The sequence below is a fragment of the Phascolarctos cinereus genome, unplaced genomic scaffold (assembly GCF_003287225.1).
Source record: "Phascolarctos cinereus isolate Bilbo 61053 unplaced genomic scaffold, phaCin_HiC Scaffold_5;HRSCAF=322, whole genome shotgun sequence".
Taxonomy (NCBI): Eukaryota; Metazoa; Chordata; class Mammalia; order Diprotodontia; family Phascolarctidae; genus Phascolarctos; species Phascolarctos cinereus.
In genome coordinates this window covers 190,605,919-190,612,198 of record NW_027555958.1, presented here as the reverse complement: position 1 = coordinate 190,612,198, position 6,280 = coordinate 190,605,919, and positions in this window count along the sequence as shown.

Below are 6,280 nucleotides of genomic sequence, written 5' to 3'. Positions count from 1 at the left end.
GCTGTAGATCTCAGTGATAATGACACAGTAAGATAGATAGATAGATAGATAGATAGATAGATAGATAGATAGATAGATAGATAGATAGATAGATAGACAGATATAAAGGCCATCCACCAAGTCATGAAGGTATTTTCATTTGTGTTGATAGAATAAATACTTATTCCCAAAATTCCAGAGATATTCTGAAGTAATGATATATACTAGTTTTTAGAAAGATATCATAGTAGATTACAAAGATTTCTTTCTCTTTTCTTCAGGAGGTTCTTGTCTTAAGGAATTCTCAGAATTTATAAGTATGATATAAAAGCTTTTATGAGAATACTGCCTAAGCCACCACACTGATGCTACTCCCTAATGATCATGGAACTTTTCAATCTGACTTTCAACTCAAATGTTCTGTATGTGTTGTCTCCATTAGTAGAATGTGAGCTCCTTGAAAGCAAGCACTGTCTGCTTTTCTGTTTGTATCTCTAGCACTCAGCACAGTGTTTTACATATAGTAAAAACTTATTTTTTTCATTCATTTTATTTATCCATTCATTCCTACACTGGAATTACTGACTTGAAAAGAGTTTGGTACCATGGAGGTATCTGGCATGATAATAAGGTTAGAGGCATTAACTGTGGCAGGTGTTGAAACTGACAGATATGCTGTAGCCATTGTATCAAATTCTACCTCCATTTCCTCTCATAGTCTTTGTTACTAGTTCAACATGGGACTACCTTTTGCAATCACCCCATTACCTAATCTCTACTGATCCCTAATAAGTAATCACGATACCTCAAATCTTATTTTAAGTGGGCCTGTGCAAAGCGGCATTTATTATATGCCTACTCCTTGCATGAAGAACAGTATATACTAGGTTCTAGGTGAGATATAAATCTTAGATAATACACAAGACTAATCAATGCATCCATGTCACCTGCCTCTTCAGGTGCTCCAGCTTCATAAGTAACACTGACACTGAAGACCCCAAAAAGGAAACTGGCAGTGCCAAAGTACTTGGCACTATCAAATGGTTCAATATCAGAATATCTATCCCCACTGCAGTCCATCTTCTACTCACTTGTCAAATTTATCATCCTAAAATGCAGGTCTGAACACATCAGTTCCCTGTTTAATAGATTTCAGTGGCTCTCTATCATCAGCAGGAACAAATATAAATAAATTCTGTTAGGAGTTCAAAATCTTCACAACCTGCCCCACTCATGCCTTTCTAGTCTTCTTACACTATATTTACCCCCACATCTCTGTGATCCAGTGAAACTGACCTTCCTACTGTTCCTCAAACAAGACACTCCATCCCCATACTCCCTGCATTTTCACTGGCTGTAATTCTCTTCTCTCTCATCTATGCTTCATGGGTTCTCTGGCTTTCTTCAAGTCCCACCAAAAATCCCACCTTCTTTAAGACATCTTTCCTAATTCCTCCTTAATTTCAGTGCCTTCCCTCAACTGCCTCCAATTTATCCTTATAAATTTTGTTTATATATAATTATTTTTATATTATCACTCTATTAGACTGGAAGAACCTTGAGAGTAGGAATCACTTTTTTCCCTATCTTTCTATCTCCAGTACTGAGCACAGTGCTTGTCACATTGTAGCCACTAAAGAAATGCTTATTGACTGACTAACCAATTTAATGTTTTCTTCTCCATTAGAAAGTCGACTCCTTAACAACAAAGATTTGCCTCAACTTTTCTATTTATATCCCCAGCACTTACACAGTGCTTTATGCATGGCAAATACTTAAATTATTTTTTCAATCGTTCATTCAGCTGGCCAACCAGCAAGCCATTCATTCATTCTTGAGAGTTGCTGTTTCAAGGCTCAAAAGAAATATCATTTGTTTAGGATATTTTCAACTTCAGAGCATATAGATTTCCAGGAGGTGCCACTTAAAAAAACAAACAAACAAACAAAAAATACCCTTCATTGGCATGACTGACCTGAGCAGCGAGGTGATTTATTCAAAAATCCCTATAAAGTCAGGCAGTCATTGCTGATTGGAATCCTGGGCATTCTGAGTTCTGCATCATTGTCTTTGAGGGACACTCTCTCATGCTCTTCTGCAGAACTCATTCAAGTATAGAGAGTTAATAACTTCAGTGCTTGGATTAACTCTGCAGAAGGGCAGAGATAACTAAATGAGGAAAGCGCCCTTGGTGGAATATCAAATGTTTTCTAATCAAATAACATTGTGCCAAATGCACTTCATACTAAAATCTTTCATACTTCCAATGTCAGGAATATATTATCTATGTCAAAGGATTCTAACATACGTTATTTAGGTAATGATGAACAATTGGAAAAATATGAAGACTAACAAGGAATCTTTTGTTAAACAAAAAATCTCAGCCCAGGAAAAATGAAGATGTTTACAATACCCATTATGTGTAACCTCAGAAGGTCATCTCTTTAGCCAGCTCAAGGGCATACCTTTTATGAAAATTTGTAATTTGCAATAAGCCAACATTAATAGAATCATTGTACTCTCAAAATGGATTGCTCCTTCTCACCTCCTGATGATTCCTTCTCTAAAATGTTTCTAAAATCTTCCCCTTCTCATTTTCTTGCAAATTACCAGGCAAGCCCTTATAAGCTCATAGGTTACTTTAATAGTCTCTATCTGCCCGACTTATACACATGTCAATGTCCGCTCAAGAGAGATAGCATTCTAGACTGTATTCAAATTCCAGTTCTATCACTCTCTCTGTATGACTTTGGGCAATGCATTTAACTATTATGCACCTGAATTTCCTCAACTGAAAAGAAAAGGCGAGTGATTATTTTACCTCTAAGGCCCCTTTCTCCTCTAAATCCATGAATTTAGAGAGAATGGCTCTGAGATCCATGCTTGACCTTGATCCTATCTTTTTCAATATTTTTTTTATCAAAGCCTTAGATAATTGCAGAGATGGAAAGATTATTCAATTTGAAAATGGCACAAATCTAGGAGAGAAAGAATGCTGTCTGTCACGCTGAAAGACACAGTCCTGATCCAAAAAGTTTTTCACAAGTGGGAACAATAGATCTAGTCTAATATGATGAAATTTAGCAGGGGCACATATTGAGAGAGGAAATTCATGCTGGAAGAGATATATTTGTAAGGCTGTTGAGGGAGAAGACAAAAGAGTATAGAAAAAACAGCTAACCTATGTTTACTCTTTCATCTACACAAATCTTCATAAGAGGCATTTATATATGAATTGAAGGCATCCTCTATAAGATAATAGTAAGAAACAAAGAAAGTGAATTGTGCTGATTACAAAAAGAAAAAAGAAACATTTGATATAGAATCAAGCATCATTTTACAAACCACTTTATAATAGATATCACCAATCCATACATCAAAATCATTCAAGGATCCTTTGAAGATACAATATAAATAATCCTGTTCAGTGACCTTTTGATAGTATAACAAGGAAATCCATGCTCCCCAAAGGTATTAACCAGAGTGATGGAAGAGACTCAGTTTAGGGTCCAGGCAAAAGAGGGATTCTCTAGAGATGCTATAGTCCTCAAATCTGTCAGTAAAACTGTATTAAGCACCTGCTATGTGCCAAGCACTATGCTATGCACTGGAAACACTGTGGTAAGACATCAAATCTCCTTTTTGCATTATTGATATTCTCTCAGTCAACAGTTTTGGTGTTCCACAAAATCTGCTGGTTTTGTACTCTGGGATCAACATGAATAAATCTAACCCCTGGGACAGAGCCAAGATAGCAGATTAAAAGCAGTAACTTGTGTAAGCTCTCCTCCAAACCCCTCCAAATACCTATAAAAATGGCTCTAAACAAATTCTAGAGCAGCAGAACCCACAAAAAAACAGAGTGAAACAAATCTCCAGGCCAAGGCAACCTGGATGGTTGATTGGAAAGGTCTGTTGCACTGAACTGGGAAAGGAGCACAGTTCAGCATGGGCCGCACAGGCAAAGACCAGGCCTTAGATAAGCACAGGCAAAGACCAGGCCTTAGATAACCTCGAGCAGGAGGCCTCAGGGGACTGAATCAGGGGGAGCTGTGGCAATTTCCAGACTTCTCAACACACAAATGCCAAAGGCAATTTAGAAGGTCAGGAAGAAAGTTCTGTTGGAACATGGTGAGAGAGGAGCTCAGTCCTGCCCCAGTCCTCACACAACACTAGGGTGGTGGTTGCTTCTGGAGCTCTCGGCCCACAGACAGAAGTGAGATCAAGTGGCTAATCTGAGGGGGATTGCAAGGATCATTTTGTTGGCATTGAGGAAGAATTCTTTTGCTTTACCTGTGCTTAGATCTGGGTTGCAGTACTGGGTGGTGATCCTGAGGTGAGTGGTGAGGAGTGAGGAGGAGAGCTGGCATGGTAGAGCTTGTGGTGGTGTTGCAGAGAGAATCCTCCTCACAGTTCCAAAGAAGAAAAGAGTGCTTGTGGTCTCTCATAGACCAGAGCACAGACCAGAAAAGGAGTAAACACTTCACTTTTGATCATACCACCTTGGAAGAACAGAAAATTTACAGGTACCTAGAAGTATCTCTGAAAACAGCTGCACAAAACCCCCAAAGCTTGGAACAGTACATTCTACACAATGGAAGCAGACCACTACCTTAATGAAGAGTTAAAAAATCAAACAATTGGGGCAACTAGGTAGCACATTAGATAGAGCACCAGCCCTGACTTCAGGAGGACCTGAGTTCAAATGTGACCTCAGACCCTTGACACTTACTAGCTGTGTGACCCCGGGCAAGTCACTTAACCCCATTGCCTAGCAAAAAGAAACAAAAAAAAAATCATAAAACAAATTAGAATGGAGCAAATGGAAGCTAATGACTTTATGAGAAATTAAGACAGTGTAATACAAAACCAAAAGAATGAAAAAATAGAAGACAATGTGAAATATCTCATTGGGAAAACAACTGACTTGGAAAATAGACCCAGGAGAGAGAATTTAAAATTATTGAATTATCTGAAAGCCATGATCAAAAAAAAAGAGCCTGGACAGCATCTTTCACAAAATTATCAAGGAAAACTACCTTGATATTCCCAAACCAGAAGGTAAAATAGAAATGGAAAGAATCCATCGATCACTCCCTGAAATAGATCCCCAAAGGAAAACCCCTAGGAATATTATAGCCAGATTCCAGAGTGCCCAGGTCAAAGAGAAAATATTGCAAGTGGCCAGAAAGAAACAATTCAAGTATTGTGGAAACAAAATCAGGATAACGCAAGATTTAGCAGCTTCTACATTAAGGGACCAGAGGGCTTGGAATATGATATTCCAGAGGGCAAAGGAACTAGGATTACAACCAAGAATTACCTACCCAGCAAAACTGAGTATAATCTCTCAGGGGAAAAAATGGATTTTCAGTGAAATAGAGGATTTTCAAGCACTCTTGATGAAAAGACCAGAGCTGAATAGAAAATTTGACTTTCAAACACAAGACTCAAGAGAAGCATGAAGAGGTAAACAGGAAAGAGAAATCATAAGGGACTTATTAAAATTGAACTGTTGGGGCAGCTAGACGGCACAGTGGATAGAGCACTGGCTCTGGATTCTGGAGGACCTGAGTTCAAATCTGATCTCAGACACATAACACTTACTAGCTGTGTGACCCTGGGCAAGTCACTTACCCCCAGTTGCTTCACCAATTGGCATAATAATAAAAACCCTATGTTAAGATGAATAATACCTCCCTTTTAACTGAATAATAATTTCTGTGAGTAACAATTATTGTGAAGACAGCTTTAAAAGTTAGTTCCAGCAATTAACCAAATACAGTCACAGCCTCTATATACATTCCCACAGTTGTTATCCAATCTGTTTCCTATTTCTGATGCTTACTACATTTGAGACCTTGAGGCAAGTCATGTCATCTCCATGGTTCTCATCTGTAAGATGATTGGATTGGACCAGATGGGATCCCTTCTAGCCTAGACAGATGATCTTTAAGGTATGCAAATACAAATCCATGGCCTTTACTAAGACTGCTAACTAATACCCAAGCTTGAAAACTTATACAATCAAGTGCTCTATGCTTTATGTTTTATGCTATACTTATGTCTATTCTCCCAATAACTCGAACTAACATGAAATTCTCACATCTTGCCAAGTCACTTTAATATAGGCAGAGTACTTCTGCTTTTAGATGAGTTAGTACAGGAGAAATGGAAATTATATGGTTCCCAATGCTAAGAAACAATGGAGAGAGGGTATCAACCTTTACATTTTGATATGCTTTCTTTTAAAGTTTGGAGTTTGAAGAACTTGATTTGAATCTTACCTCACAGACTTAAC